Source organism: Haemaphysalis longicornis, unplaced genomic scaffold (genome assembly GCF_048455015.1).
Source record: "Haemaphysalis longicornis isolate Haplotype H1 unplaced genomic scaffold, Haemaphysalis longicornis Haplotype H1 scaffold_7, whole genome shotgun sequence".
Classification (NCBI taxonomy): Eukaryota; Metazoa; Arthropoda; class Arachnida; order Ixodida; family Ixodidae; genus Haemaphysalis; species Haemaphysalis longicornis.
In genome coordinates this window covers 99,146,029-99,169,069 of record NW_027526422.1, presented here as the reverse complement: position 1 = coordinate 99,169,069, position 23,041 = coordinate 99,146,029, and the positions used below count along the sequence as shown (strand labels likewise).

The 23,041-nt window shown below is 47.8% G+C and overlaps 1 protein-coding gene and 18 non-coding genes across 20 annotated transcripts in view; all 19 read left to right on the top strand.

The window, feature by feature from the left end:
* Positions 1-23,041, top strand: part of LOC144146163 (scoloptoxin SSD14-like) — a 104,126-nt gene that overhangs the window by 9,455 nt on the left and 71,630 nt on the right. Inside the window, exon 1 of one of the 2 annotated variants that reach the window (XM_077678130.1) lies at positions 3,448-3,606. The exons of the other annotated variant lie outside the window; for it this stretch is intronic. The gene's annotated coding sequence lies outside the window, so the exon portion shown is untranslated. Of the gene's footprint in view, positions 1-3,447; positions 3,607-23,041 lie in introns of those variants that run through there. 2 annotated transcript variants of the gene reach the window in all.
* On the top strand, positions 18,641-18,713 carry Trnak-cuu (transfer RNA lysine (anticodon CUU)). The gene has a single exon. It is a non-coding gene; the product is annotated as a tRNA-Lys (tRNA).
* Trnak-cuu (transfer RNA lysine (anticodon CUU)) lies at positions 18,783-18,855 on the top strand. Its single transcript has one exon. It is a non-coding gene; the product is annotated as a tRNA-Lys (tRNA).
* Trnak-cuu (transfer RNA lysine (anticodon CUU)) lies at positions 18,925-18,997 on the top strand. Its single transcript has one exon. It is a non-coding gene; the product is annotated as a tRNA-Lys (tRNA).
* On the top strand, positions 19,067-19,139 carry Trnak-cuu (transfer RNA lysine (anticodon CUU)). The gene has a single exon. It is a non-coding gene; the product is annotated as a tRNA-Lys (tRNA).
* Trnak-cuu (transfer RNA lysine (anticodon CUU)) lies at positions 19,209-19,281 on the top strand. The gene has a single exon. It is a non-coding gene; the product is annotated as a tRNA-Lys (tRNA).
* Positions 19,351-19,423, top strand: Trnak-cuu (transfer RNA lysine (anticodon CUU)). Its single transcript has one exon. It is a non-coding gene; the product is annotated as a tRNA-Lys (tRNA).
* Trnak-cuu (transfer RNA lysine (anticodon CUU)) lies at positions 19,493-19,565 on the top strand. Its single transcript has one exon. It is a non-coding gene; the product is annotated as a tRNA-Lys (tRNA).
* Positions 19,635-19,707, top strand: Trnak-cuu (transfer RNA lysine (anticodon CUU)). Its single transcript has one exon. It is a non-coding gene; the product is annotated as a tRNA-Lys (tRNA).
* Trnak-cuu (transfer RNA lysine (anticodon CUU)) lies at positions 19,777-19,849 on the top strand. The gene has a single exon. It is a non-coding gene; the product is annotated as a tRNA-Lys (tRNA).
* Trnak-cuu (transfer RNA lysine (anticodon CUU)) lies at positions 19,919-19,991 on the top strand. Its single transcript has one exon. It is a non-coding gene; the product is annotated as a tRNA-Lys (tRNA).
* On the top strand, positions 20,061-20,133 carry Trnak-cuu (transfer RNA lysine (anticodon CUU)). Its single transcript has one exon. It is a non-coding gene; the product is annotated as a tRNA-Lys (tRNA).
* Trnak-cuu (transfer RNA lysine (anticodon CUU)) lies at positions 20,203-20,275 on the top strand. Its single transcript has one exon. It is a non-coding gene; the product is annotated as a tRNA-Lys (tRNA).
* On the top strand, positions 21,496-21,568 carry Trnak-cuu (transfer RNA lysine (anticodon CUU)). Its single transcript has one exon. It is a non-coding gene; the product is annotated as a tRNA-Lys (tRNA).
* Positions 21,638-21,710, top strand: Trnak-cuu (transfer RNA lysine (anticodon CUU)). The gene has a single exon. It is a non-coding gene; the product is annotated as a tRNA-Lys (tRNA).
* Trnak-cuu (transfer RNA lysine (anticodon CUU)) lies at positions 21,780-21,852 on the top strand. The gene has a single exon. It is a non-coding gene; the product is annotated as a tRNA-Lys (tRNA).
* Trnak-cuu (transfer RNA lysine (anticodon CUU)) lies at positions 21,922-21,994 on the top strand. The gene has a single exon. It is a non-coding gene; the product is annotated as a tRNA-Lys (tRNA).
* Trnak-cuu (transfer RNA lysine (anticodon CUU)) lies at positions 22,064-22,136 on the top strand. The gene has a single exon. It is a non-coding gene; the product is annotated as a tRNA-Lys (tRNA).
* On the top strand, positions 22,206-22,278 carry Trnak-cuu (transfer RNA lysine (anticodon CUU)). The gene has a single exon. It is a non-coding gene; the product is annotated as a tRNA-Lys (tRNA).

Below are 23,041 nucleotides of genomic sequence, written 5' to 3'. Positions count from 1 at the left end.
GTTGTAAACCGTTTTTGAACCTCCCGCGCAAATGTCTCGTCGTTCGGATGAGCCCCGCAACGAGGACGACGACGAAGAACCCGGAGGACTGATGGACGTGCAGCACGCAGCCCATGCTGGGCTTCTGAGCATTTTGGGAACTTGAAAGAACAAGACGGTTTATTTCGTGGATGCCTGGTTTTGGGTTTCCTTTTTCATGCGCCACAATACTCGGGCACAAGTTAAGAACGGCAATAGTTGATGCGGTGTATCACTCCGCCGAATAGACGGACCCTGACGTCAACGCGCGCGCGCGTTTCGAAAGGAGCTGGCAGTTAATGCGTTGCATTGTCTACTTTTTCCAACCTAGTTTCGTTTTTGTCGCTGCAGTTATTTATAGCCAAATTAAGCCCGAAAAATCATGAAAACGCTTCGTCTATAACGTTCAAAATACTCGCATTAAGGCACTCTCTGCGCCGCGCGGAGGAATAGCCGATGCGGTGACGAGGCGCATTGGCGACTTCCGTACGCGGATACAACTTAATTAACTCGGATACTCTATACTCGGATACAACTTAATTAAGTTGTATCCGAGTATAGACGCCGAGGGTGGTTTTCACACACGTGTCTGCTGGCGCGGGCCGGCATACTGCCCTCCCCTTCAAAATTTCGCGACACTCTCCTCCTCTGCTTTCTTTCAGCCTCCGGTGTTCCCATCGTTCGCTCGGTTACGACGCCGTCACCGCCGCTAAACCACAGTAGTGGACGCTTGAGTGCTGCGCACCAGAAATTACCGTGGCTGAACGCGGTTAAACTATATATGTCGAGCGGTATCTCAGTTTTTGCCCAGAGAGCGCGCATTGAACCCGCACTCAGTTGCATCGCTAGTGAAACACTGACGCTGTTTGCGCAGTCGACCCTGTAGGCGCGAACGCACAGGGAACTTGGTTGCGGCCAGGAACCTCCGCGGTGGCTCAGGAATGATGACTGTGGGGTTTCACGCGCCGACGCAACGCAGGCGATGGGGCGCGCTGTAGTGGAGGGCTCCGGATTAATTTTCACCACCTGCGGATCTTTAACGTGCGCAGAAATCTCGAACACACGGGCGTTTTTGCTTTCATCTCCACCAGAAAAGCGGCCGCCGCGGCCGGGAAACGTATCCGCGTCCTCCGGTGGCTGAGCCTAAGGCATTGTACTGCTGAGCTCAAGGGCGGTGGTTCGATCCGGCCGCGGTGCGCCGCTTCTCTGATGGAGGCGAAAAGCGGAAACGGTCGTGTGTCGAGATTTTGGCGCACGTTAAAGATCCCCAGGGGGCCAAAATTAATCCGGAGGCCTCCACTACGGCGCACCTCACAGCCGATGTATAACTTCGGTGCGTTTAACTCCTTAATCACATCAAACGAATGCGGCGAGAGCCCCTTGTATCTTCTGATGGCATGCGCCCCTGCAGTTTCCTTCTATCTCCCTCTCCACACCCATTCCGTTGGAACGAACGAGCGATTAGACGATTTTACACCGCAACCGCGAGATGCGCTGGCTTGCCCTTGGTTGAGCATAAGGTCAGATTGACGCTACGGCCTGTTTTCTGGGTTTGCGTCTGGAATAGGGGAGCTTTCGTTCTAACACATTCTGGTGCACTCCACCGCCTTTCTTTCCCTTTTAAATAGCCGACTGCGCTCTTTAACAATGCTGCAAACGCCGGATACGCTGTTAATCTTTGTTTGACTTTAAGTGGGAGTGGGTAGCGATGCTTCTCCGGACATCCTTTTTTGCTTTATTGTATTGTAACGGCGTAATTTGGTCACATATCTGCCGCTACGGTAGCATGCCGATCGCAGTGAAGAAGTCAAGGCGTTGACGAAGTTTTAAAGTTGACTGATTTAATTTGTTGGTAACATTGATGACATTTAGCACATACAAACTTGAAACATTTACACTTATTACATAGAGAAAGGCTGTCAAAAGATTAAGAGTACTTAGCGGGACATGGCCGAATGGATCTGCATCTCCCGGTGGGAGGGCACGACGACGAGCGGCAGAGTTTCTCAAGTGAGCCCTGGTGCAGGCCGCCCGCCGCCGCGTTAAATTTGCTTCGAGCGGTCCGGTGGAGGACGTATTGGGGGAAAAAGCGCATCCTGAAGCGTGCGGACGCAATGGAAGAAGGGTTTCTGCAGCCAATCGGGGAGACGTTTCTTAGCTCCAATCAGACCTGTTCCCGCCAAAGTGAAAAGGAAAAATCAAACACAGACACAAGGCCAAACCCGAAAACGCGCGCTTGGAGAATTATGGGTGTAAAGAAAGTAGTTCAGACAAAACGCACTAAGTAAAAATTAGAAAAGACAGGAAGGTCGTCTGAAGGACCCGGAGCCCGAGAGCGACCAGCGCACACGCCACGGGGGGAAGGGGACGCCACTGCGGCGCAGCTGGGACAATGGTCCCCCCTGAAAACTGCGTCTCTTGGTCGGCACACGCCGGAGGAGTTCCCCAAAAAAAGGGGGCCAGGGCATCGCCGCGTCCGAACCGCTTTCACACCACGAAGTATAGTTGGTCATGTTTCACACACAACACTTCGGAGGAAGAGCCCTGGCTGCGGGCACAGAACTCAAAACAACCAGAAAACATTAACAGACCTCTGCTTCGCGACAGTATTCTACAAACGGGGTTACTAGGGCCTTAAACAAAGCAAGAAAAAAAAACAGAGCTAACACAAGGGAAACACGATGCTTTGCGCCGCGTGAACGTTTCGTTTTTTTCCCAGGCTGCATCAGACATTCCTTGTTTCAACGCTCCTGAATGCTGAAACTCTGGGAGATACAAGAATACGCTCCCGGCCGTAGCAAGCAAACGCATTCACTCGACCCGCAGGTGACAAAAGATATCTTGAAAACTACATCCGTAGCCTAATTGCTCCATGTAGCGGAAGACATCGTCCTCTCTTTTTTACCTGCTCTAAATCTCAAAGGCGCGCCTTTAGAGGCGAAGTAGAAAGCGTACACCCGTACGTCCTACCTACGTCAATTAGGCCACCGTGGCAGAATTGAAAGCCAAGATATTAACGGATATATATGCAAATCTGACGCAACAGAAGGGCACCTTTTCCTATGGAGGACTAAATGATCGTACAGGTGAGCATACACACACGGGCGATCTACGCAGGGGACGAGAGCGAGTACACGGGGACCGACTTTCGCTGTTCAGGTTGTGACATCGCTGCGCTAATTCTGAGCGGAAGCGAAGCATCATTCGCCGTCTCCTTCCCGTAGCCCGAATGACACAGCTTGTGCGGGACAAAACACTGATACTTTCACGGCAGGCTCATACGCGCGGAATCGGCCTTCCGCTGGCGATCGGAGACAACAGAACGCGCGGAGAAGAAAAACACGAAGGAAACACGCAATGCGCATGCAGGGCTAGAACAAAGGGTGTTCCTTCACAGTGCGCCGGGCATTGTGGCAGACAAGTGTCGCCGGTTACGGCCGCGAGAGAAGAATGCCCTGCCGACGATTCGAAGCAATGGGCACTCGGCGCCGTTACTGCGGGCCGGGCACGCCGAGGTACTGGCGGCGGTGACAATCGACTCGGATTTCACGGCCGTTCCTGCATCCCTTGGTTGTCGTCGTCGGCTCGGTGAGCGGTTTCACATTCTTGAAGTTCGTACAGCGCAACCCAACCTGACCTACGCTGCTTGTTTTTGTTTTTGTGGTTTACCTTCAGTGAAATTATAGGCTTCTTTTCATTTAGCCTAGCTTGAACGAGTGCTCAGGATCGAGTCCTCTTCCTAAATGACGCGGGTAGGACGGCCGATCAATTCTGATCACATTGGAGCAATCTGACGCGTTGCCGGCGTAATTGAAATGGGAGATTTTAAACCAACATACCTTAACGCTAGGGGATTTGAACCCCGAGCGTCCTGTTCGGCAACGGAACGCCGTGAAAATGTTTGCTATTCGTAACAAAAAGGAAACGATGTCTTATGTGGGCAGCTACAATGTCAGACCAAATCGTAACAGTGTTGAATTAAGTACACCTACAGATTGATAGGCCTATAGAAGAAAGGTTCCTCGAAGGAAACATGACGTGTTCGCAGCCCCCGTACAAATTTCCGTAACAGTAAAAGCAAACGTACATTGCATAAACAATGAAAACAAAACAGACAGGTTGATACCCGGCCGAAACGGAAACCGATATAAAATAATAGGAAAAATACCGAATAAATCAAACAAACATAGCGACACTGTGATGTAAGTTAAGAAGTACAGTCTTTGACAAAATTTTCCAGGCCATGCTATAAGTGCATAGGCCACAAAAAATTCAAAGTAAACGGTTACCTCCCGAGCGAGGCTGAAAAGTTTTATGCCAGAAATACGGAGGAAATACCTTTCTTTGTTACTTGAATAAAATGATGTGGTCACAGTTAAACGAACAACTTTTGCTTTTAATCCTTTGTAGCCCGGGAAGCATTTGCGTGGCCCAGAAAATTTTGACAACGACTGTACACTGCTACTGAATTAAGGAGATGATTGAACAGTTTGTTAGTTCCCTTGAACTGCAAGCGGCGCCAGCCCATATGTGGGCCTCCACGCCGCCCGTTGCGTTCACTCTGCATTATAGCGCGTCCACGTCAACAATGCGCGCGTGGAGTGCCCGGTCCCCGAGGTTTGATTGTGCAGCGTGCGTGCCTGCGACATTGTTCCCGCATCACTCCGTCAACAAACCAGACAGTCCGCTGTCACTAGCACTGAAAAATCGGTGCAAAAGCTTACGACCGTGTAACTTACCTGCATTTTCAACAGATTCGTGCTCGCTCGCGATCCATATACCTTCCCGTCACCCACGCAACCTTACGGTGTGTCACGGCGATTGCAAGATCATCTTAGCTTTAGGCACGTTTATGGCGTTTAGTCAATAGGCTTGATCAATCAAAGCGTTTATCGATTCAATCAAACCCCCCTTGCTATGGTATTTGGAAATAACCTTCCTGCTGGCGCTGCTTTTATTCGTGGGTCTCACCCGCCGCGGTGGCTCAGTGGCTAAGGCGTTGCGCTGCTGAGCACATGGTCGCGGGTTCGATTCCCGGCCGCGGCGGCCGCTTTTCTGATGGAGGCGAAAAGCAAAAACGCCCGTGTGTACGAGATTTCGGCGCACGATAAAGATCCCCAGGTGGTCAAAATTAATCCGGAGCCCTCCACTACGGCGCGCCTCATCGTCTGCGTTGCGTCGGCGCGTTAAACCCTACAGTCAATCAATCAATCAATTATTCTTGGGTCTCAATGTTCAAAAACAAATAGTTTCAGATACCCCCGAAATCTTGTTATTCTGTGTAACTAGCACTCATCACACGGTGTAATGACAGGCCATCTGTCCAGTGTTTTCCCCTCACTCGTCTGCGTACGTTTCATTTCATTGTATAAAGATCGTATAAAGTTATCCAGTTTTTTTATACTTTTCTGTGTATACTCTTCGTAACATAATAAATCACGTGGAGCCTGTACAGTACACAAATATACAGGCAAATAATGGCTTTGCAATATCAAGCTTCGGTTTCCTGCTGGGGCAATAACTAGTACTGACAGCCCCTTTGCCGTGAGCACGCAGCTTACAACTGTGGCCTTGCTCCGCTAAGCTACATAGGGAAAAACATCTGTCCATATTCTTTGCAAAAATAACGCGAAAACGAATGGCCCCCTAGGTTTAGCACAGTACCTGGAAATTTCGTTTGGAGTTTTTGGTGTTTTTTTTAGCAAGAGAAGGAGCTTTGTTGCATAGAAATTCGCTAATAACGAACGCCCTTTGGGACGTGTGGAACATATATATATATATATATATATATATATATATATATATATATATATATATATATATATATATATATATATATATATTTAAAAGCAAGTTAATCTGTAGATACGAGCTATGTTGTTTCGTGCTTTTTTCCCCTACTTTTAGTCATGAACATTACAACAACCCCGCCTTTTTCCACTTAATCTCTGATCCTATGACGAATACATAATGAGCATACGCACTTCATTTAGACGTTTTGTAAGCATGCTTTCCGTTTCTGGAAGCAGACGTGTTGCATTTATGTTCCGCCTATGTAAACATTCTCCACGTGATTGCCTGTACGTTTTTACAGAATCGGTAGTAAATAGCGACGGACGAAAATGTGAAGCGGAAAGCATTTACAAAGAGAAAGGTAACCGCAGAAAGCGGGAAGTTAGGGAATAAAGGACTTACCGCACGGCGGAGAATAGACGCTTGTTCGACTGTGCTGTTTTCCGACAATGGCACGGAATGTTTTGTCAATACTCCATGTTCGCACACGTGCAACTAGTTGTGCATGACAGGTCACTCGCTTAGGGTCACTAGAATTATGTCCGCCCGTGGGCGCCCCTAACGGATGAGCGGAGAAACTAGGCGCCACATTGTCCCTAAACTTCGATGCGTAGGAGTCCCACATTGGGAAGGCTCGACAAGCACAGTAAATCGTTTCGTGCAGTTCCCGTGATAAAGTGCTGCTCGGTGTTCACTACCCAGGCAGACAGCGGCCGGAAAGGCTAGTGAGGGGAAGGGTAAAAGAATGTAACAGGAAAGTGGATGTTGGGCCATTGTCACATGACGCTACATGCAGTGTTATACGGGCGGCCTTGGATCGATAAACGATAAACGGTACAGGAGAAATGCGCTAAGGCTTAAACATGGTTTAAGTTCGTCGTTGGAATGACATTCAGTGGCTTCCCAAAGCTCATAACACCTTCAAACTCCTGATCCCACACAAAAGGCCTACCTACAACGGATGAACGCGAGAGGTTTCCTTAATGTGAAAAAGGCCGCCGGACTCACCAAGCGCCTTTAGGCGGCAAACTGCTGTCCGCGCCATTCCTGCTGCTGCTTCGCTTAGTTTAGCATAGAGGCCCAACTCTTTCCTTTTCTAGCTTACTTATCTCTTTTATCACCCCCTTTCTACTCTCTAATCTTTAATCCCCCTCCACATCCTCCCCCCCACACTGGGTTGTAGGCAGGTGAGCCCCCAGATGGGCTCAATAATATCCCCAGTACACTTCTTTTCCTTTTCACCTGAATCGCTTAGTAGTAGTAGTAGTAGTACTAGTAGTAGTAGTAGTAGTAGTAGTAGTAGTAGTAGTAGTAGTAGTAGTAGTAGTTAATGTGAAACACTCCTCTTTACCACCGCCCGAGATTTGCGGCATTGGCGGGGGAATTTTCTGTGTCATGTAGGCGGTATTCGTTGAAAAGTTTACCGGTCAATTTCTTCGCTTGGCAACACTGTAAACGACCACAGACATGGCCGATGCGCCACGGACACGGCGCGGCTTGGGCCTGCGACCACACGCCGAAGAAAAAAAAAGCACCGGCGTGCGTCATCTGCTCCGTTCCAATCCGATTCTAAACGGCGGCGTCAACAGAGATGTTATTAATCGCACTCACATTGAACTCGAGGCAATACTTTGCGTTCGCCGAGGTAGAGTTTGTAACGTGAAACACAGTCACGTGTTTCACAGTCGTGATTAGCATGGACAAGTGCCGCCATCTCACGGAGCCCGACGTAACGAGTGACGGCGCACTGGAGGAAAATAGGGGTGCCTGATCTGCGGGCCGTGCGCACAACGTCGCCTAGCAACAGACGCTTGGCCACAGATATGGCGGCGCACACTTGGTTGCCTGCATGCATTCCACGCCATTGAATACCGGCTATATGAATAGAGTTTCTCTATATAGCTCCCTCAGGGAGCTAAGAGTTGCGCGACCGCCCGCCATCTTGTTATCGGGATTGCTGCGGGAAAGACGCCCGTCGCGGGCGTAGGAATTTTTTAACCTCCTTGGGTGTAGGAGCCTCGCCACGCATGCGGCTAAAAGGAGGAAAATATTCCACGTTTTGATTGGCTCCTACAACCACTGTTAGTTGGGGACAAAAGTTAGGGACATTTAGGGAATTTGTTGTTGCAGCGAGCAGACTTCTTGTGGCCTCACGCATCGCCTCTTAGGGAATTCCCTGTAAGCAGCTGAGTGCCGGCGTCGAGCAGCAGACGACGCAAGAAACGGCTGGAACTGAAGCTTCTTTTTGTAATTATTTCAGTTTTGACGGGTATCTTGCTTTACGGCATCTTTTTTATGATTGTGGAGCGTGCCTGCCTGACCGCGTCCCTAGTATCGCCCCGAGTTTGCCCTGCGCTGGTTCCTTTATTCTTATAAACTTCAACATTTTTCCCCTCCGTGTGGGCCTAATATTACTGCTGCCACCCCAACCAATCATCAGAGTTGGAGGACGCCTTCACTATTTCTCCGACACTGAATCGCCTCTGCGTTTAAGTGTCTTGCTTCTTTCACGAACGAAGAGAAAAAAAAATATATTCCGTGCAGCGCTGTGAGATTTCCTAGAATCGCGCGCGTGTACCGGCCGGGGAGAACAGTTACCGCAATAGCACTTTTACTTGTGCAGTCTGCCACTTTTCTAATCTAAAAAAGAAAAAAAAAACGTAGGATGAGATATTCCCCCTTCAAGTCAGTTTCCAGATCTGATCATTCCAAAATGCACATTTATTGGCGATAGAAGGTAGCGTAGCTTATTTAGTGGCTCTAGTCTAAACAAGTTTGTGTTATTGCAGGATGCTTGATTGCTATGACACTAGCCCATTGCAGTAATCGATGTAGAGCAAACATTAGATTGCTTCCAACTTACAGGCTTCAAGAGCAGATGTGAAGGCCAGTATTAAAATATGCAAAATTTTTAGAACCTGCTGTTGCAAGTGAACCTGCAGTGTTGCATCTCAATCTTTATCATGTCTTCTTGCGAAGAACTTTATAAGGTTCCTCGGACAAATGAATTATAACTTTTCAGCTTGAGAGGTACAACTTGAAATGGTTGTCAATGCTGGCTACCTGACAGTTCGTTGTTTAAACTGCAGCACAAATTCCAGATAAGTGACCAGGGGACGATGACATGCAAGTGCTCGTGTATTGTCCTCCATGTTATTTCCATGCTCCTGCAGTATTTTCCATTGTTTCCGCGTTCCTGCACTATGTAAAATGAATATACCAAAGGAAGGAGACAGTTTTTAGTCTTATTTATTCCCAGCTTCACAGGTATAGAAGGCGAGAGGTACCAGAAATACCCAGCACAAACGTTGTAGGTGCATCCACATGCTTGTTGAGACCTCTGTCACTGAAAAGTAAAACGGAAATACCATTTTGAAAACTGGTCAAGCCCTACCTTAGGAGCCTGCCAATCAAAACTCAAATGACCAAATAGCTTAAACACAATACACTATTATTGTGTTCCTTGCGTGTACGTCTTTTTAGTATGCATATGGACACTGACGTTTGTGCTGTATCTTTTTCGTTTATTTTTTCTGGAACGTGTGTGGCATAATTCTCTTATGTTATTATTGTTCGTTTAATCTGCTCAGGTACCACACCCCTCAATAATGCCCGAGAGTTCGTAAGGGATCATAAGAACGCCAAACACATCGCAAAATTGCATCTGCAAATTAACATTCCTGTAGAAGTTAAAAAAATTATATAATAAATAATAAAATGGCACATTTTCATAAAAACCCAAATACAAATAAAAACACGGTCAACTCCAGCTTTCCTCGAAATTTTGTACACCAGTCTCTTTGAACAAGGCAATAAAACTGTAAGCAGCTTGCATATAATTTTGTTTGCATGTAAATTGCAGGCAGCTTAACTTGGGTGAAGCAGAAGCTGTCGCGTAAGGATGAGTTACTTGCTCATCTCTATTTTTCTGATTTTGCCCTTCTACAAACAAGTCACATCCTACAGTCACCATGAGGTTGGTCGACATGTTAACACGTTCCAAAAAAGAAAGCTATTGTATAGTGCTTTTTTCTAACACTTTAAAGTTCTTAATCTCACTCCTGTGACACCTAAGGTTTATTCGGCTGGAGAGAACTCCTATGGGGGCAGCAAGTTCTATGGTGGCCCTAAGTGGCAAAGACTCAGCAAAACAAAACCCTTTCGGATGTAAGGATGATCCTCTGCCAGGCGAGTGCAAAGGTGGAGATTGCTTGACCTTTGCACCATAATGCCTTAATTACGACTAAGTTCAGTTAGGTGCCTTCGACATTTCATAGGAAGTGCAGAGGAAAGAAATGTTTTGAAGAACGACTTAGAAATACTGTTGGCCAGAAATGAGCGGGCAGAATGTCATGGCATCTCTTAACTCCAAACGCCAGCTTAAAACAACTAAAAAATACCTTAAGGCGTAGCACCACTATTAAACGTTTATAACATGATTAGGCTCGACGTAACGGAGCACTGACACGAAATATCAAAGCCGAGATAACTATGCAAAACGTTTTCTTAGTATATGAAGATTTTAACAGCAATCATTCTGTATAACATATTTTTAATCAATTGTATGCACCAGAAAGCTCAGAATGAATACCCTATTGACACTGGAATAAACAAGCCACGTGGAGTGCTCCAAACTGCCAACATCAGGGCTCCAGTGACTTCACCAACACACTTGTTGCTGATGGCGCACACTGCACCGCCTTGTGTATCATGTCACAGCTTTGCGACTGATATCGTGCGGCCCAGGCGCGTGCAACCACGGCCAGCCTGGGCGTGTTCACTCACTCTAGCACGCGCGTTCAGTCTGACCATGATGCAAAGAGAACAGCGACATCAAGACTGCCGTTATCGCATGGCGGCCGCCTTTGTGTTCGTTTTGTCGAAGACGAAATTGACACAAATAAACAAGGCTCAAAATAATTGTTTACCTTGCTGGGCTGGTAGGCACCCATAGCAATGAGAAAAATGTAAGACGAAAATTTCACGCCAGTACTTTTTGAAATATTTACATAGACACATGAACTGCATGCTAATGGCCCTTTCTGCCAGTTGTTGCCCCCATCTGCCCACCAATCCTCAGATGAGCATGAAAGACTGGTGCAAAAAAGTGTCAAGTTTAGATTTGACAAGTTTGCAAGCTTAGTGATTCACATTGAACCTTTTTGTGATCTTTCTTGAGGATTTAACCTATAACCACTCCTTACTGGTTTGGCTTATGTACAATGCTTAAGCTTCACGCTTCCAGTGAAGCTTGCAGCCTCTCGCTGATGTATCTGGAGTCCTACCAAAATGCACTGCAGGAAAGCCTACTTTTTCTAATGATGACGATCGTGGGTGAAGTGAAAAAACATGAAAACGGTTCCCGTGATCTCAACTGAACCTGGGTCCCTCATCTTATGAAGCTGACGTCTATCCCATTGCGCCATTCCAGCACAGTCGAAGCAATTTGGATTTGCATGGGCGTAGACAATTACACAGAAAATGCACATCTCCATCTAACGATAATGGTTGTATGCTACGGAAAGTCATGGATTTCCTGCATTAGTACAGCTCCAGAGGGCATAACTGCAGTGCAGCAGACCGTCCCGGTGCTCAGCACTTGGCCGGTTAATTTGGTGTTGGACTTGATTTTGGAAAGCTTCACGTCCCCCGTTTTTGTCGTTTCAACAGATGGGCATTTGATTTTTTATTACGTCTTCCCATCAGTAACTAGGTCACAGCTACATATTAGGTTGTCATACTACCAGGGTGGTCTGTGAGCAGATGCAGTCTCTCTGCTGCTAATTTCGAGTGTACCACAAAAAGAGCCACTTCTGGAGGCAATCACCTGCTTTCCGTGGGTACCCAGACTAAACCAAGTCCCGCCCTCCAGGCCCTGCACCAACATCGTAAAGGCCAGGTCCAAGCACTTTTTTTTTCACTGGAAGCCCTCTTATGCAGATGCCGCAGGAACAGCATTAAATTCCGTGTCAGCACAACTGAAAATTGGGTAAGCTAATAATACACCTTTGAAAAACAAAATGCGTAAAAGATGGCGACGTGGAATAATACCACACATGACAACCCACTACAAGAAAAAGAACCCACAGTGTCTCGTCCTGTTTGTATTTTCTGCAAAAGCAAAAGTCGGCAATCTCCGCGCATTGATAATAACAAGGATCGTCCGAGGGAAGAGAGGAACTAATGCGGTGTTAACCATGCGCAGCCTTTAGTTCGTTGTACGAGTGGCATGGTTTACAGAATTCTGTTGTGATGTAAGTCCGTGTATGTGGGCCAGACAGGACACTTTCTAAGTGTCCATCTAAGATAGCATTTCTTTACGACAACGAATTCAACGGGCGCAAATCTTCCTGCGCATTATAAAAGAATGGGTGTCACCCTTTGTTTGATGAGACTGTGGTGTTGTACAGGCATAATGATCAGATTGTTAGGGAATGGTTGAGGCTTTCTTTATTGATGATTGATGAACATAATAACAAGTAACAAGCAAATGGACCACTCTACTCGGGCAGGAGCACGCGCTAATCGGCACCATATTTCTTTAATCTATGATTTGCTTTCGTGTATAAATTTTGTGTTTTTCAATAAAACGGCAGTTGCCAGTAAATGCTTGTGTGTGTCCCTCCTGCCTGCACACCTTATTTGTGCGCTTTCAAATTTGCAGTGGCTTTATGCTCTGCCGCATACTATTTGTCCCATACGCAGCTTCTTCCATTCACCTTCAATGTACACTTTACTGACAGTTGCTCCTTGTGCCTCCTCATAAAGGGCTCAAAATGTCGCGTAACCTTCAGAGCCCCTCGGACGATCTGATTCTGCCGCCGTCATTTGGTCTATCCTTTCTATTTCCCTCTTTTGTCTTTTTTGACTCACAGTTTCACGTTTCTTTTTTCCTTTGGCCGCCATATCCTTCGTTCTCTGTACAGAAGCGGCGTTTCTCAATCATCTCCCACAACGCAACTTAACTGCCCGAAGAGCTAGAACTCTGATTCGCGCGCACGACATACTCGCGAGATTAACGCTATCAAACACATGCATACTTACGTTCGAGGCACTGCACCTCGCACATCCAGGTCTGCGCTTCTGGAGTATACACCACCGGTTCAATCAAACTTGAGCAATGTTATGGGCTCCTACACAAAAGGAACAATAAAACGCTTTAACTGCGGGCGGAGTATGTGGGACATAGCATCGTAATTTAAATTTAGCGTGTGCTGCATACTTAGACAAGAAACAGGGACTGGAAATAGACAAACTACAGGCACGTTGGCTACACGAAGCAGGTGTTGGTTTGCGAGCCAACGTCTGGTTTGTCTCTTTCCACTGTCTCTGTTCCACGCCCAAGTATACAGCGCACGCTAAATTTGAATTCAAGATTATACAAAAATTGTTAACATCACAATACTATCGGGAACGAGAAGGACTGCTAGGAGGCCGAGGCGGCCACGCAAACAAGAATTCACGCAGCTTTAGGTAAACAGTACAGTGGTATAAACACAAGTGCTACAACAAACATAAAATAATGATGGTACTGACCTTGCTGGGAAAATGAGCGCATAGATGCCCTCTTTTCCGCTCTTCCGTGTCTGTGACAGCAAACGCCGGAGACCGGCATGGCTGATCTACGCTGAGCTCAGGCTGCAAGTCTCTCTTGAAATGTCGCAGTAGGTATGTGGGATAGGGAGATCGCACCAATACTAGCATTCACGGTATATTCACGCATCTGCACCTTCGTTTGGTAGCAATCAACACGAACTGACACGCTTGATTCTGACAGCGCAAATCGTTCACTTGGGGAGAACCAGGGAAATGCTGCGCCTACTTCGGCGTTGTCCCTAGGCGCTCCAATACAAGTCAAGTGACGTCACGTTTTGATCACATGACCCAATGATTTCTTTCCTCCTTGTAGCCGCTCTGCCTCGCTGCCACGATTCCGGCGGCGTCCGACGCGCAGTGGGGGCGCTTCGGTATGCGGCGCCTTACGGCGGCTACGCTAGGGTGGCTAGCTACGCTAAGGTGGCTAAAGCTACTAGAGTGTACTGGAAGTTTTAAAGAGGTCCGAGCGGCTGCCTCTCCCATTGTTCCGCCGGGTCCACTTTCACGCAGAAAATAAAACCGGTATAGCGGCGGCGCTGCTGTCGTCGACCACTGAACAGCCGCCGCTCCCCGGCACCACCTCCCGGCCTTTCCGCGGCAAGATTTGCGTTGCTCGCTGCGGTGTTTTGCACTTGAGCAGCTGATTTATTTTGGATTACGAGGTTTAAAGCGCCGACTTTACACAGGCGATGAGGCCAGTGGTAGTGGAGGGCTCCGGATTAATTGACCACCTGGGGATCTTTAACGTGCGCCGAAATCTCGAATACACGGGCGTTTTTCGCTTTTCTCCTCCATCACAAAAGCGGCTGCCGCAGCCGGGAGTCGAGCCCGTGCCTTTGGTCAGCTCATTTGATCAGCAAACTTTAAACTAGTGTGACCCGACATAAAATATCGACCCTCCCCTCCCCCCCCCCCCCCCGCCCCCAACGATACTTTCGTATTTTTGGATGTGTATTCTGAGAACTTTGTTGATATACAATATTCTCTCGTTAATTCGAAGTAGTAAAATTAGCTTAAAATTTCTTGATAAGCACGGAGTTTTGAATTAAGTCAAATGCGGAAACTTTCTGGCCAAGTCCATGAAATCAGCCAGGGCTGCTAACAAAAGCACTATTGCATAGGGAAGCTTTCGTAATAAAGGCAAAATAATTCGCTGGAAAAGCTAGGAAGCTTTTATTATTGCAAAAGAAAGAACTGTGCTGTGCTGGCCCGTTTCGCGTTCGCATCTGCATCCTAGAAAAGTGTACTCGGGCTTCTCAATGCATCGCAACAATTGTTGGTCGCCACTGCTACATTCTACCTTGTTACAAAGCAGACGCAGCATCCGCGTTGTTTCTGCCATTGTACGCACGCACTTCTGGAGGCTCCTCCTCGTGCGCACGATCGGCTGCGTCGTCCCCAGCTATCTCGATGATGCACGCGCCAGACAGAATTCCGGTAACGGGGACGCGTACGTAGTCCTCGTATAATTTGCACTTCCCGACCGCGTTCGCCACGTAGGAGGAGCTAAGTATTCGAACAGGTACCTTACCAGCTGCCTGTAGCGGACTTTTTCTTGTGTCCTCTAGGGCAGTATTTCGAGATTTTCGAGGTATCCGTGGTCCTCCGAAAAAAAAACCAAACGTTTCGAGATAGTTTGGGCAAATGCGTAGCGCCTATGGGAGTTAAGTACACGGTTACAGAAAATTTCGACTTGAGATATTTTGAAATAGCAGAGTTCGAGTTAACGAGGGATTAATTTGACGGACAGGCACCAGGCATGTTTTCCCCTTTCCCTTCTTGACTCTGCGAATGAAACAAAAGCGGCGGGGCGCACATCCTATAGGCTCCAAAATGTTTACTGTTTTTTTTACGTTCCTATTTGGGACAAAAATGTCAAAAGCCTTCTTTTTTGATACCCCTACCGTTGACGCTTGTAATGTCGTTAGTGGGCTTTCTTATTGTATTAACGTACTATGTCTGAGGCACTTCGTAAGGAAGTGTGTACTGAAAATGAAGTGCCAGGTCTGCAGTACCAGCTGCTGCTTCCTGCATGCCAGGGGAAGATGCCGATGTGTTTACTACCTCTTGTGACTTTGGGAGACGTCTGAACCATTTCGTGCATTTTTTGAAGTTCATTAGCAATCTCTAGGACGTTTTTACCGGTTGCTTCAGCGACAAGGAGCTCCACCATGAAAGCGTTATGGATGTGCTGTCTCTTATTCACAACAAACACCTTTAGGGCGTTGAGTGCAATCAGCACAGTGAGACCTTGTCTGAAATTTGGTTGGGTTCTGTATACGTCGTGACGCGGATTCATTGCTATTTAAAATGTTTAAACATGTTCCGTGATTACATGCGAACGTGGGAGCAACACCTTAAACTTAGCCGTCGTTAATGATTGAGGACAAGTTCTAAAAATGCGTTGGCCGAAAATGTCACTTTAAATCTCCATGTTAGCGTTCCTAAACCTTTACCTATGTAGACTTTGTGCATGATTTCCCGTGTTACATTTCATTTGCTGGGCTATCAAAAGTGAAAACAAAATGTGTATTTTGTTCCAGTTCCGTTTATTTAAACCTCCAGGTTAGCGTTCTTGAACCTTTACCTCTATAGTACATTTTGTGCATGATTTCCGGCGTTATATTTCATTTTTGTCGCGGTCAATATATTTTCTAATCTATGTTTCGCTTTGTTTTATGTGCGTGCAATTGTACTCTCAGCAAACTTGCGAATTAAATTTCTGTTTATTTGAGTCAGCTCCTTCTTGACCGAATCAGGTGAAAGGTGGTGCGATTAATAGAATGTTGAGAAAATAGTTCTATGAAAGACAGTTTTTGGGACAACTGAGCTAACCGCTTGGCTAACCCCTTTTTAGTTAAAAAAATATCTCGCTGGCACGTGTCATTTTCTGTTCGGCCAGGCCACAGCATTGACACCACGGTGATCTGTAATTATCACAAGCGGGCCACTGCTTACTGCTATAATAACAACTTAAGCAATAAAAAAGACGCAACTTATGATATTAACCCATATCACTAAAGTAAGGCGTAAATTGGCAAACAATAAATAAAAAATTCTTTTGTAAAGCCGTCATCCCAGTCCTCATATTTTTTTGTCATTTGTGTCTGCCAATTATGCCCATCAAGCAGGACACGATCACGAAGCAATTATGAAATGGTTGAAATCAGGCAATTTCACGCAAAATACTTTTTGATGGGAAGTTGGAATAGCGAAAATGTCACTGCAATTACTGTATTTACAAATCCGCTACGAATGCTGCCCCAAAGGAAAATCCGTAATGTTTTTGTTGTCGAGCGGAAAAGGCAAAATTAACGCACAACTGCAACGCAGGGTTTATTTTTCATTTAGTTACCCACAGACCACTGTACCTACAGTGTATTTAAGCAGTCGGACGTCCCGCAGAACAAATTTCGAGCGTTCCGCGCATAAAGCAGCAGCATTTTCTGTCCCGGCGGGGCGCGCTGCCGTGCGCGCGGCCATCCGGTGCTTTCAGTGGTCGTTGATTACACCGCCGCCGCTATTATCTGAGCGAAACGAGCACCTCTTCGGGCGGCCGGTCGGGCTACCGGAGCCACTCCAAATCTTCTAGTACACTCTAGAGCTACGCTGAAGTCCTGCGATGTCGTTCACACTGCTGCTGCTGCTGCTGTTTCTGGGCGGGCCGCGATGCGGCCCGCGTCAGCGGCTGACGGGCAGCCTTAGTGGGGGCTTCTCTGCGCGGCATGAATAATTCGGAGTGACGTCATCTCGGTGGTGCGTGGAAAAGGGTCGCGCAACTCTTACCTCCCTGCGGGAGCTATATAGAAGAACTCTATATGGTGATGATGATGATGCTTTGTGGCTTCCCCTTTGTAACGTGGTGGCGTTGCACAGCGGCCTTAGTCGCAACGCCGCTGTACAATCACTTCGCCAAAAATTACAAACAAAATAAACAAAAAAAATAATATCAAAACAAAAAGAAAATACTTTCACCAAATTTTTGTGCTAGTCTGACTTCTTTGTTGACATGTCTTCCCAGATTGTTCTCTGTTCTTTTCCCACCAACACTCTAACCTTCTTTTACTAACCTCTACTGCTGTCCAATTAACTTTTCCGCTAACCTTAAAAAAGCCAAGGGCTTCCGGAAGCTGGATGGCTCCATCACTGAGGACTGGACGGATACTTTTGCATTCCGTTACAATATGTCGCATAGTTTCTGGCTCATTTCCGCAGCCTGCGCATAGTTCTTCCTGTACCGGCTCGCGGATAAGCGTTTTTGTCCGCAAGCAATCCGCCCAGGCTTCAAAAAGCAATGCACTCCCTTTGAAAGGGAGTGCATATGAAACTTTCACGGCGCCACCTTCAGGCGGAAAGTTCCGGGTTATCGTCCGCTTTCACCCTTCTTTCGGTCGAGGGGGTATTGGCCAATAGGATAAAAGGGTCTTCACAAAGTCAGCTGCTAACAAAAAGTTCTCGGCTGTCACACAGTTTTTCGTAAGTTTGCCGCGGTAGTACGCGGTGAAATTCGTCGATGCTACACAAGGACGCTGGTGATCGCAGCCTGGGCGTTCGTATAAGCCCAACACGCCGACAATTGCACAAAAACGCTGGGGCTGAAAATCTCATCTCAGCACATTCTACGGTCGCCACTTCTTATATTTTTTTAAGGCTCAACCTCAGTGCACTGACTTGGCGAGCACTGAGTCAACTCATGGTTGGGGAAGAGGCACCATTTAAGCTAGAAGGGCATTCATTGTTTTTGAAGGCAAACTTTTCAGCCACAATATCCAACTACGTGTCGAGTTACACGTTCTTAAAAAGTGTGGTATATTTAATTGCCCCTTGAATTCAGTTTCCCACTAAGTGCCCTAACGGTCATAATTTAGAGCTATTTTATTATTCAACGCCAGACAACTTGTTACAATAAGCTTAGCATAGACGTTAATATGAGTGCACTCATTTTTCACACGAGAAAATGAGAAAACTGGCATTTGTATTTGCTCGAAAGCTCTTTTAAGCACACAAGATACATACCTACAGAACCACTTGAAACAGCAGGCTGGAGGTACGATTTTTGAGGTTAATTTTTACTCAACAAAAACACCCAATAAGACAACGATTCCGTCACCCGGCTAGCTCTTACGGTACAACATAAGTCGTGGTTCGAGCTCCACGATGGGCGCTCTGCTTCTTTTACTTCATTTTACCAGCTGCCAGTACCAGAAGGCCCCGGGCCACACAAGATTTCGTCGCCCGGCTAGCTCAGTCGGTAGAGCATGAGACTCTTAATCTCAGGGTCGTGGGTTCGAGCCCCACGTTGGGCGCTCTGCTTCTTTTATTTCATTTTACCACCTGTCAGTACCAGTAGGCCCCGGGTCACACAATCTTTCGTCGCCCGGCTAGCTCAGTCGGTAGAGCATGAGACTCTTAATCTCAGGGTCGTGGGTTCGAGCCCCACGTTGGGCGATCTGATTCTTTTACTTCATTTTACCACCTGTCAGTACCAGAAGGCTCCGGGCCGCACAAGCTTTCGTCGCCCGGCTAGCTCAGTCGGTAGAGCATGAGACTCTTAATCTCAGGGTCGTGGGTTCGAGCCCCACGTTGGGCGATCGGATTCTTTTACTTCATTTTACCAGCTGCCAGTACCAGAAGGCTCTGGGCCGCACAAGCTTCCGTCGCCCGGCTAGCTCAGTCGGTAGAGCATGAGACTCTTAATCTCAGGGTCGTGGGTTCGAGCCCCACGTTGGGCGATCTGATTCTTTTACTTCATTTTACCACCTGTCAGTACCATAAGGCTCCGGGCCGCACAAGCTTTCGTCGCCCGGCTAGCTCAGTCGGTAGAGCATGAGACTCTTAATCTCAGGGTCGTGGGTTCGAGCCCCACGTTGGGCGATCTGATTCTTTTACTTCATTTTACCACCTGTCAGTACCAGAAGGCTCCGGGCCGCACAAGCTTCCGTCGCCCGGCTAGCTCAGTCGGTAGAGCATGAGACTCTTAATCTCAGGGTCGTGGGTTCGAGCCCCACGTTGGGCGATCGGATTCTTTTACTTCATTTTACCAGCTGCCAGTACCAGAAGGCTCTGGGCCGCACAAGCTTCCGTCACCCGGCTAGCTCAGTCGGTAGAGCATGAGACTCTTAATCTCAGGGTCGTGGGTTCGAGCCCCACGTTGGGCGATCGGATTCTTTTACTTCATTTTACCAGCTGCCAGTACCAGAAGGCTCCGGGCCGCACAAGCTTCAGTCGCCCGGCTAGCTCAGTCGGTAGAGCATGAGACTCTTAATCTCAGGGTCGTGGGTTCGAGCCCCACGTTGGGCGATCGGATTCTTTTACTTCATTTTACCAGCTGCCAGTACCAGAAGGCTCTGGGCCGCACAAGCTTCCGTCGCCCGGCTAGCTCAGTCGGTAGAGCATGAGACTCTTAATCTCAGGGTCGTGGGTTCGAGCCCCACGTTGGGCGATCTGATTCTTTTACTTCATTTTACCACCTGTCAGTACCAGAAGGCTCCGGGCCGCACAAGCTTTCGTCGCCCGGCTAGCTCAGTCGGTAGAGCATGAGACTCTTAATCTCAGGGTCGTGGGTTCGAGCCCCACGTTGGGCGATCGGATTCTTTTACTTCATTTTACCAGCTGCCAGTACCAGAAGGCTCTGGGCCGCACAAGCTTCCGTCGCCCGGCTAGCTCAGTCGGTAGAGCATGAGACTCTTAATCTCAGGGTCGTGGGTTCGAGCCCCACGTTGGGCGATCTGATTCTTTTACTTCATTTTACCACCTGTCAGTACCAGAAGGCTCCGGGCCGCACAAGCTTCCGTCGCCCGGCTAGCTCAGTCGGTAGAGCATGAGACTCTTAATCTCTGGGTCGTGGGTTCGAGCCCCACGTTGGGCGATCGGATTCTTTTACTTCATTTTACCAGCTGCCAGTACCAGAAGGCTCCGGGCCGCACAAGCTTTCGTCGCCCGGCTAGCTCAGTCTTTTTTTTTTTTATTTATTGCCTGTTGCAAAGTACACATATTCAATACAAACACTTCAGCCTATCTTTGGCTGATCATTGACCTCAAAACTTTTTCAGACAAACAAGAGCATCAAGAATTTCCGTCCACTCAGGCGGCTCAGCATGGGTCACAAAAATATCGCGAATATACGCAATGCTCTCAATGAAGTTTTCGCGCACAGGGCGAGCGTTCACATCTGCGTTGTTCACAGCTATCCTTGTCTTCCACAGGCTGTGCAGTCCCAGCAGCATAAACATGTCATAAGGTACGCCATTTTCATTTTCTATGGGAAGGTACCGTATACCATGTGGAGTTATAGGCAACTCCTTTTTAAGTGTCCTTTGTAAGACATCCCAGTGAAATATTGGATCCCAACATTCAATAAATGCATGCTCTATGGTTTCCGGTTTCCGGCACAGTCTACAATTTGTGGTCCACGGAACGAAGAACCCTTTTTCCTCCATCCATGTGCTTACTGTCAAAGTATTTGTGTGCAGTTTAAAGAAAAAGGACTTTACACAAGGCCTTACAGGCATCTTTTTAACTCTCTTAAGGACATCTTGGCCCGTATTGCCTTGGTATAACGACCTGTAAAGCGGCACAGGCATCAACGTATCTACAAGGTCTCTATACAACTTTTTCCGATTTACTGCACTCAGATACTCCATAGAAAAACGGACTGTTAGGAACCGGAAAGCCACGACAACCTCCCTGAGGTACCCTCTGACGGCCCGACCGCTCTCACCACCTGTCGATACTATAAATTCCGGGAGGTATCTTCGAAGACGCACCTGTATTATTGTGCGCAAAAAAAGGTCCGTCTGGTCTCGCAGAAACATAAAACGTGACACTAGTTGGCGAATGAACAAATGCGACAAGCCCAGGCCCCCACTCTTAACCGAACGAAAACAAATTGGTTCGGCTGGTCCTCTCCCAGCTTGATGCCCATATAAACACTGCAAACGCCCTGCAAACACTGCAAACACTGCAAAGAGCATGAGACTCTTAATCTCAGGGTCGTGGGTTCGAGCCCCACGTTGGGCGATCGGATTCTTTTACTTCATTTTACCAGCTGCCAGTACCAGAAGGCTCTGGGTCGCACAAGCTTCCGTCGCCCGGCTAGCTCAGTCGGTAGAGCATGAGACTCTTAATCTCAGGGTCGTGGGTTCGAGCCCCACGTTGGGCGATCTGATTCTTTTACTTCATTTTACCAGCTGCCAGTACCAGAAGGCTCTGGGCCGCACAAGCTTCCGTCGCCCGGCTAGCTCAGTCGGTAGAGCATGAGACTCTTAATCTCAGGGTCGTGGGTTCGAGCCCCACGTTGGGCGCTCTGCTTATTTTACTTCATTTTACCAGCTGCCAGTACCAGAAGGCCCCGGGTCACGCACGCTTTCGGCGCCCGGCTAGCTCAGTCGGTAGAGCATGAGACTCTTAATCTCAGGGTCGTGGGTTCGAACCCCACGTTGGGCGATCTGATTCTTTTACTTCATTTTACCATCTGCCAGTACCAGAAGGCTCTGGGCCGCACAAGCTTCCGTCGCCCGGCTAGCTCAGTCGGTAGAGCATGAGACTCTTAATCTCAGGGTCGTGGGTTCGAGCCCCACGTTGGGCGCTCTGATTCTTTTACTTCATTTTACCATCTGCCAGTACCAGAAGGCTCTGGGCCGCACATGCTTCCGTCGCCCGGCTAGCTCAGTCGGTAGAGCATGAGACTCTTAATCTCAGGGTCGTGGGTTCGAGCCCCACGTTGGGCGCTCTGCTTATTTTACTTCATTTTACCAGCTGCCAGTACCAGAAGGCCCCGGGTCACGCACGCTTTCGTCGCCCGGCTAGCTCAGTCGGTAAAGCATGAGACTCTTAATCTCAGGGTCGTGGGTTCGAGCCCCACGTTGGGCGCTCTGCTTCTTTTCTTTCTTGCGCATGGTGCAATTGAAGCCTCTCGGTATAGATATTGCCTTCATCTCCCTTGTATATAGGTCGGCAGAGCGTAAGGCGTGATATTTACCATGCATGAACACGCAAAAAAGGGGGATCGCCAATAAAAGCTTAGCTCCCTCAGAGTCTTTAAATGGTATGGTGGATTCACTGCTCTGAAGCGTTGAAGGACTCGGGTTATTTTCCTCGCAGCGTAAGCAGGGACGTCATTAAGTACCGGAAACAGAATAATCAGCGTGTTAACTACGCGCTGGAATAGCTGTAGCCCAGATTATTTTTCGTAGTTGGGGGGGGGGGGGGGGGGCGTGGTGGAATTTCTAACCCCCCATTTTCTTTCTTTCTGCATGCTGGTATTCAGGTGACGTCATCAAATGGAACCGAATGCTTTGATACATTTTCTTATTTTGTTCATTTTTGCTAGCTTTTGTCGCCGGCCCCCCTTCAGACTATTCCGTGTGGTGTCATAAGGGCAGCAACCACCTCTCTTTTATCGGTCTGCCCTGTCGTATCTTGGTATTCTGCATACGCGATAAAATGACGTGATTGTTATTCTGACGTTGTAAGCTTCCGAATCAACCAAACGTATTTTGTCTTCATGCCTCTACAAATGTGAGCGTATTGGGTTGGATCCGGGCGTTAGAGCCGTGCAAAGTTTTCTCGAAGCCAATTTTCAATGCCGCATGCGTTTTCCCTATTTTATCTGCCACTCCAACGAAACACTCGT